Genomic DNA, 7,295 nt, shown 5'->3' with positions numbered 1-7,295 from the left:
TATTACTTGGTATACATAAAGAGTTGATTGGATTGTAAGTTATACTACTTTCATACTTGTAAATGCAATATGCCATTGTTGTACATTCTTCAATATTGTTGTAGAATACTTTCCTTCACGGGGTGTGAAAAGAAAGGGGATTTGAATCACTTGGAAAGGTGTTTTCCAATAGTGAATAAGAATTAGGGAGTGTGTAAGATACATAGAAATCTCGGAGTGAGATATTATAATTACAACTCATAATTCTTAGTGAAGAAATCTCTTGTGCTGCAAGAGTACTAGACGTAGCCTTCGGTGGACTAGAAGGCGAACTAGTATAAAAATCATTGTGTATTCTCTTCTCCCTTATCTCTTTCATTTTATCTTGATTATTTTTCTGCATATATTTTCCACTGCACGTTAACTCTTGATTTTGCAGGAAAAATGGCCATAATTTTTAAGTCAACTAATTCACCCCCTCTTAGTTGCAACCTCGTTTTTACAATATTTGGATAGAATTTTTCAGGTCAAACCCATGGAAATAAGACTTAGTTGTTATTCTATTTGAATAAAACTATTTACACCAGAATGTTTCAGGTCCATCCTCATCTAACAAGCACATTGATTGGTTGAAGCTATCCTGTATAAGTTTGATATGCCCGGACTTCATATAGACCACATTAAAAATTTAAACAACTTTAATATGAAAGCTTGAATCACAAGAAATCATTCATTACATAATCTGAAGACAATTTTGATTTTATAAAAGAACTGAAGTTTACTGCACCGATTACTCACTTCTCTAATACTGAAAATTTGAGACTGTTGCATGACAATAAACCTTCATTCTTATAACTAAATGTAACAAGAGTACTAGTTAAAAATACTCATTAGAATATCTTTCAGGCCTTAGACTTCTATAATAAAATAGTGGTATATTTGTTGTAGTAGAATTCGTCTCTGGCTTCCTCTTTCTATCAAATTGTTAGTTTATAATTCAAAAATCAGTTTGTTAGTTTTGTAAGGCTTACTATAAATAACTATTGTATACCTACTTTAACTACACTAAATTTCCAGAAATAGAAACTCTCCCAACTACTTCTAACAACTCTTCCATTCTTCACTCTTCTTTCTTTTCTCTCTGCAGATTCACTTCTCTTTGTCATCTTCTTTCTTCTATACTCTAACAAATTGGTATCAAGAGCAAGGTTCAAGAACACAACATCACTATACTTGATACTCGAAGAACAATGAGGCAAACCGAATTTCCTGCAAACCTCTCTATACTTGATGGCAAAAATTGGAACAAATGAAGAATTTATATGTTAGCTATCATGGGTTCCAAGAAGTGAGTAAGATTGTGGAATATGGAATACCAAACTTAGCATATATGACCATTGAAGCACAAATGGTGTTATACAAAAAGAGCAAAAAGAAAGATTGCAAAGCAATGTTTTTGCTGCATCAATGTGGTGATGAAGCACATTTTGAGAAGATTTCAGAGGCAAAATCAACAAAAGAAGCCTTTGAAATTCTTGAGAAAAGTAATGAAGGAGTTGAAAAGTTGAAGAAGGTGAGACTATAAACTATTAGAAGGCAATATGAGCTGATGTAGATATAACCAAGTGAAAGAATTGTACAATACTTCAATCTTGTAACCAGCCACACTAATGCAATGAAGGCTAATAGTGAGAAGATGGCAAATCAAACAATAGTGGAGAAGATTTTAAGAACACTCAGTCTAAAGTTTGATCACATAGTGGTTGCAATTGAAGAATCTAATAAGATAGATGAGCTGAAGATTGTGGACCTCCAAGGCTCTCTTGAAGCACATGAACAAAGAATCTTGGAGAGGTCCATAGAGAAACCAGTTGAGCAAGCTTTACAAGCTCAAACCACAAGAAGAGGTGGCTATGGCAGTAGAGGTGGGAATTTCAGATCACCTCAACTCATTGACCAAGAAAGATCTGAAATAGATCAGGCAGAATTCTCAACAAGAAGATGTGGCTAACAAAGATGGAAAAACAACAAAAATATGGTGGATATGAAGAAACTAAAATGCTTCAATTGTGACAAGATTGTACATTTCAGTAGTGAATGGGAAACACCCTCAAGTCAGAACGAGAAACAAGGCAAACATCACAATGAAGCTTACCTAGCCAAGAAAGAAAGCACAGAAAGGTTAGAAGATGAACATGTGTTGTTGATGATGGTCACAAATAGTGAATCATGCAATGAAGACAAGTGATATATAAACTCAGGTTGCTCAAATCACATGAATGGAAATTGTACCTGGCTAGTGAACTTTGACGAACAAAGGAAATGCAGTGTGAGGTTTGCAGACAGTAGATTGATCCAAGCAGAAGGGACATGTGATGTATTAATCAGCGGAAGAGATGTTAGGAGTGCTTTGATTTCTGGTGTGTTATATGTTCCAGACATGAAGAGAAACTTTCTCATTATTGGACAATTGATAGAAAATGGTTTTTCAGTTCAAATGCATCGAGGAGTTGTGAAGATATTTGATGCTGCAAACAAGCTAATACTAAAGGCACTTTTGGCTCAAAACAGAACATTTCAAGTAAGTCTGAAAACTATTGAAACTCAGTGTCTATCTGCAACTTCCTTATCAAAGGATTCATGGCTATGGCATCTGAGACTAGGGTATCTGAACTTCAGAGACCTAAGCTTACTGAGATATAAGGATATGGTAACAGGGTTACCAACAATTCAGGCTCCAAGTAAAGTTTGTGACAATTGCTAAATTAGCAAGCAACCAAGATCAAAAGAACCTTTTGACACTTCTTATAGAGCAAAAGAACCTTTACATATAGTATACTCTGATGTGTGTGGTCCTTTTGACACACCTTCCTTGTGAGGAAGCATATACTTCATCACTTTTGTTGATGACTTTAGCAGGAAGTTATGGATGTACTTGTTAAAAGCCAAAAGTGAAACATTCTTTGTATTCAAACAGTTCAAAGCCTTGGTTGAAAGACAATCAGGGAAGTGCATAAAGGTTCTACAAACAGATGGTGGTGGAGAGTTCAACTCAGGAGAATTTAGTAATTATGCAAGTCTCGAGGGATTGTGCATGAGGTAATAGCTCCCTACACACCTCAACACAATGGAATTGCAGAAAGGAGAAATAGAACCATATTGAATATGGTTAGGAGTACAATAAGAGGCAAGGAACTTCCACATGAATATTAGGGAGAAGTAGAAATGAGTGTAAAATTATGCTACATTTGCATACTATTTAACTTGCGTTTTAGGATATAATTAGGACTTTAGGATTGTTTTTAGTTTTTATTTCTATTTGTTCAGGTTGAGCGAGTGTTTTCGGCTATGTTGTGCAGTTTGGATGGATTAAAGCTAAAGAGAGTCAAGATTAGGTACAAGAAGATGAAATTCAGTGTTGAGACTATGCGAAGACCAATTGAAAGGCCAAAATAAGTCATAGATGTTATATTATATTCCTAATTTTTAGATTTGTTTTTTTGGGATTAGCCCAATATTTTGTAATTAGGATAAATGAGGGTTCTCCCTCAAGGATGATACACTATACACTTTACACTTTACATTAAAATTCTCTAATTTATAATTTGGTATTCTCCTCTCCATCATGAGTGAGTAATTCCCTTTGTTTCTAGGATTGGGGTTATACCCTTTTACATTCAATAAATACTTGTTTTTACTTCTATTTCATTGAGCGTTGTGATTTAATCATTAAACTGAGTTTTATTCGTGTAAGTTGTATGGCCAACAAATTAAACCTCTTAGATACATTAGGGAAGGACCAAGAGGTGAACCCAACTATGTGACCATTCAGTTATTCAAACTAGAATCCTTATTCACGAGAGTAGTATCAGGATTCTCGGGGGTTTTTGGAATTCATCTTGGGTTGCTACGAAAGGATTGGATAGAAAGATCCAAGTAAAGGATTTGACTGATAACCATACCACGTGAGTAGGTGCAACTTCAATTGAGTACACATGTCAGAGCTCGAGAGAGGATAACACATATCAAAGAGCAATTCACCCTCATAACTTAAATTTCTTGAAAATGAGCAAAATAAGGATTTGCGAGTATAAAGGATGTAACCCTTATCTTGGGAAATCTTCCTAAATTAGATTTCAATCCCTTTTTACTATTTTCATAATTATTCTTGTTAATTATTCAATTGTTCTAAATTCACTTTTAATTCCTATTTGAGTTAAGGATAACTTAATTGTTATAATTGAAGGAGTTTTCAGTCATCGTGAAATCGATATTTTATTACTTGACGATATAATCGTGCACTTGCTATTTCCCTATTAAGCAGCAATCATTGTTGCATATATACTAAACAGGTGCCCAACCAAAAGACTAAATGACCAAATTCCTGAAGAGGCATGGCCAGGAGCAAAACCATTTGTAAAGCACTTGAGAATCTTTGGATCTCTATGCTATAGGCATATACCAGATCAGATGAGAAAGAAGCTTGACAATAAGGCTAAAGCAATGATCCTACTAGGCTACAATTCCAGTGGCTTCTACAAACTATACAATCCTGAGACAAAACAAGTAATGCTCAGCGGGGATGTATATTTTGATGAGCTAAACTCATGGAAAGGGCTAAAGGAAAATCCTACTCCCTTGGCAAGATTAAAAATTCATTGGGAACTTGATGATGAGGCAAAGATGGATGAGAGGAGATTGGACACCAACACAACATCTCAACCAAGAAGAAATAGACCAACAAGGACAAGAAATACTCCAAATTGGTTAGCAGATCATGTGTTGAATCCTCATGATGCTATAGATCAAGAAGGTGACATAGTCCAACATATTGCTCTGTTTTATGATGCAAAACCTATCAACCTTGAAAAGAAATCGTCAATAGTACTTGGAAAGCAGCTATGCAAGATTGGGAACTGGTGGACTTGCCATCACACAAGAAACCAATTAATGTCAAGTGGATTTTTAAGGTAAAACTAAAACCTGATGGTACCATAACTAAACATAAAGCAAGGATAGTTGCTAAAGAGTTTATGCAGAAAGAAGGGTTGGACTAGTCAGATGTTTTTGCACCAGTAGCCAGGTTGGAAACAATAAGACTCATTGTAGTTCTTACTAGATGGAAGAACTGGAGCTTGTGGCAATTGGATGTAAAGTTTGTTTTCCTAAATGGCCCTTTAGAAGAAATGGTCTATGTCTCCCAACCACCTGGTTTTTTCAGTAAAGGGAATGAAATGAAAATACTCTGATTGAAGAAGGCATTCTATGGACTAAAGCAGGCCCTAGAGCATGGAACAAAAGGATAGACAAGTTCCTATCTGAGTCTGGCTTCCAGAAATGCACAATGGAATATGGTGTGTACATCATGCTAATTAACCAGAACAAGGATGATCTCCTCATCTGTTTATATGTAGATGATGTACTTGTGATAGGGAATAACCTCAAAGGAATTGAAGAACTGAAAGTGAGCCTAAATAAATAATTTGAAATGATAGATCTAGGAAGATTCACTTACTTTCTTGGTCTGGGATTTCAATACACTGAAGGAGGTTTGTTCATGCACGAAAGGAATTACTTGTTAGAAGTCCTGAACGAATTCAAGATGACAAGCTGCAATTCAACTAAAACACCAGCTAAGATGAACCTGAAGCTGGGAAACTGTAATGAAGAAGCTAACAGTAATGGAACTATATTCAGACAGATTGTATGAAGCCTAAGGTACCTATATGACACAAGACCTAAAATTTGCTACAGTGTAGGGGTGATTAGCAGGTTCATGAGCAACCCAAAACAATCACATATGCTTGCAGCCAAGAGAATTTTGAGATACTTGAAAGACACTCCAAACTTTGGCATTATTTTTCCTCGTCAAGATGAGAAAATCACGCCACAACTCATGGCATATTCAGACTCTGACTAGTGTGGAGACATTCTAGACAGGAAAAACACTATAGGATATGTGTTTTTAGATGAAGGTGCCCTAATCTCTTGGTGCTCTAAGAAACAAAAAGTGGTGGCTTTGTCAACTTGTGAAGCTAAATACATTGTTGCTTATGCAACTGCTTGCCAAACCTCATGGTTGTCCTCACTTCTGTTAGAGCTTGGCATTAAGAATGAAAATGGCATTGAACTATTGATATATAGCAAGTCATCAATAAACTAGGCCAAGAACCTTGTGTCACATGGTAGGGGCAAGCATATCAAGACAAGGTATCATTATCTAAGGTATCAAGTGGCATAAGAAAAGATAAGACTTACTCACTGCAAAACTGAGTTGTAGATAGCAGACATTATGACCAAAGCCTTGATGGCAGAGAGGTTTAAAGAATTGAGGATGATGATAGGCATTCATAATCTAGAAGGATACCATGAAGATTAGAATTTTCAACTTGTAGTTAATCATGTACAATGTAATTGGGAACTGATTTTGAATCATGGAGATGTTATTTTGAATTCAAAAATTAGTTTGTTAGTTTTGTAAGGCTTACTATAAATAGCCATTGTATACCCACTTTAACTACACTAAATTTCCAGAAATAGGAATTCTCCCAACTACCTGTAACAACTCTTCCATTCTTCACTCTACTTTCTTTTCTCTCTGCAAATTCACTTATATTCTTCATCTTCTTTCTTCAATACTCTAACACAAACAACCAAATGAAACAAAAAATAGCACGAAGGAGGAAAAAACAACATTGAATGTCACATATTGCATTATTATTATTTTAACAAAAGAACTTACTTCTCTACATTATTCTAATTTCCTGCAATTTCCTCTCATCACAATGCCATTCATTTTCTCTCTTCAATTGCAAGAAACATATAAACAAGAAAATATGTTTCATGGCAGGAAGGTTTTTGGCCTAGTTGAAGGCACAATTATTATGCATTCACCCACTCAACAATTTGACACTTATGGTGGTTGTGTTGTGTTTCAATTTGTAATGTTATATTTCACATGGTTTGGTTGGAAATGCTTAGAATCATCATTCTGTAGAATCAATATTTGTTTGTAGTTCTGTACCATTCTTTTTATTCCACAGATTGTCATTTATGGACTTGTAATATATGCCAAGAGATTTTTAGCAGTCAATAATGTATATATCTTAGGAAAGTAGCAATCATACATCAACATAATTTTTCAATAAAGCATTTTGCTATTGTGCTACACTATTACATAACCATAAAAGGTAGAATTTAGAAGATGGGAGACATATTGCCAAAGAGAAACTCTGGTTGTTGCTTAATAAGTTCAGTGTTCCGGCAACGTAGAACAAACTTGGAAAGTATTCCTCCTAACATCAACAATGGCAATA

The sequence above is a fragment of the Lupinus angustifolius genome, chromosome LG01 (genome assembly GCF_001865875.1).
Source record: "Lupinus angustifolius cultivar Tanjil chromosome LG01, LupAngTanjil_v1.0, whole genome shotgun sequence".
In the NCBI taxonomy this organism is placed as follows: Eukaryota; Viridiplantae; Streptophyta; class Magnoliopsida; order Fabales; family Fabaceae; genus Lupinus; species Lupinus angustifolius.
This window is presented reverse-complemented; position numbering follows the sequence as displayed.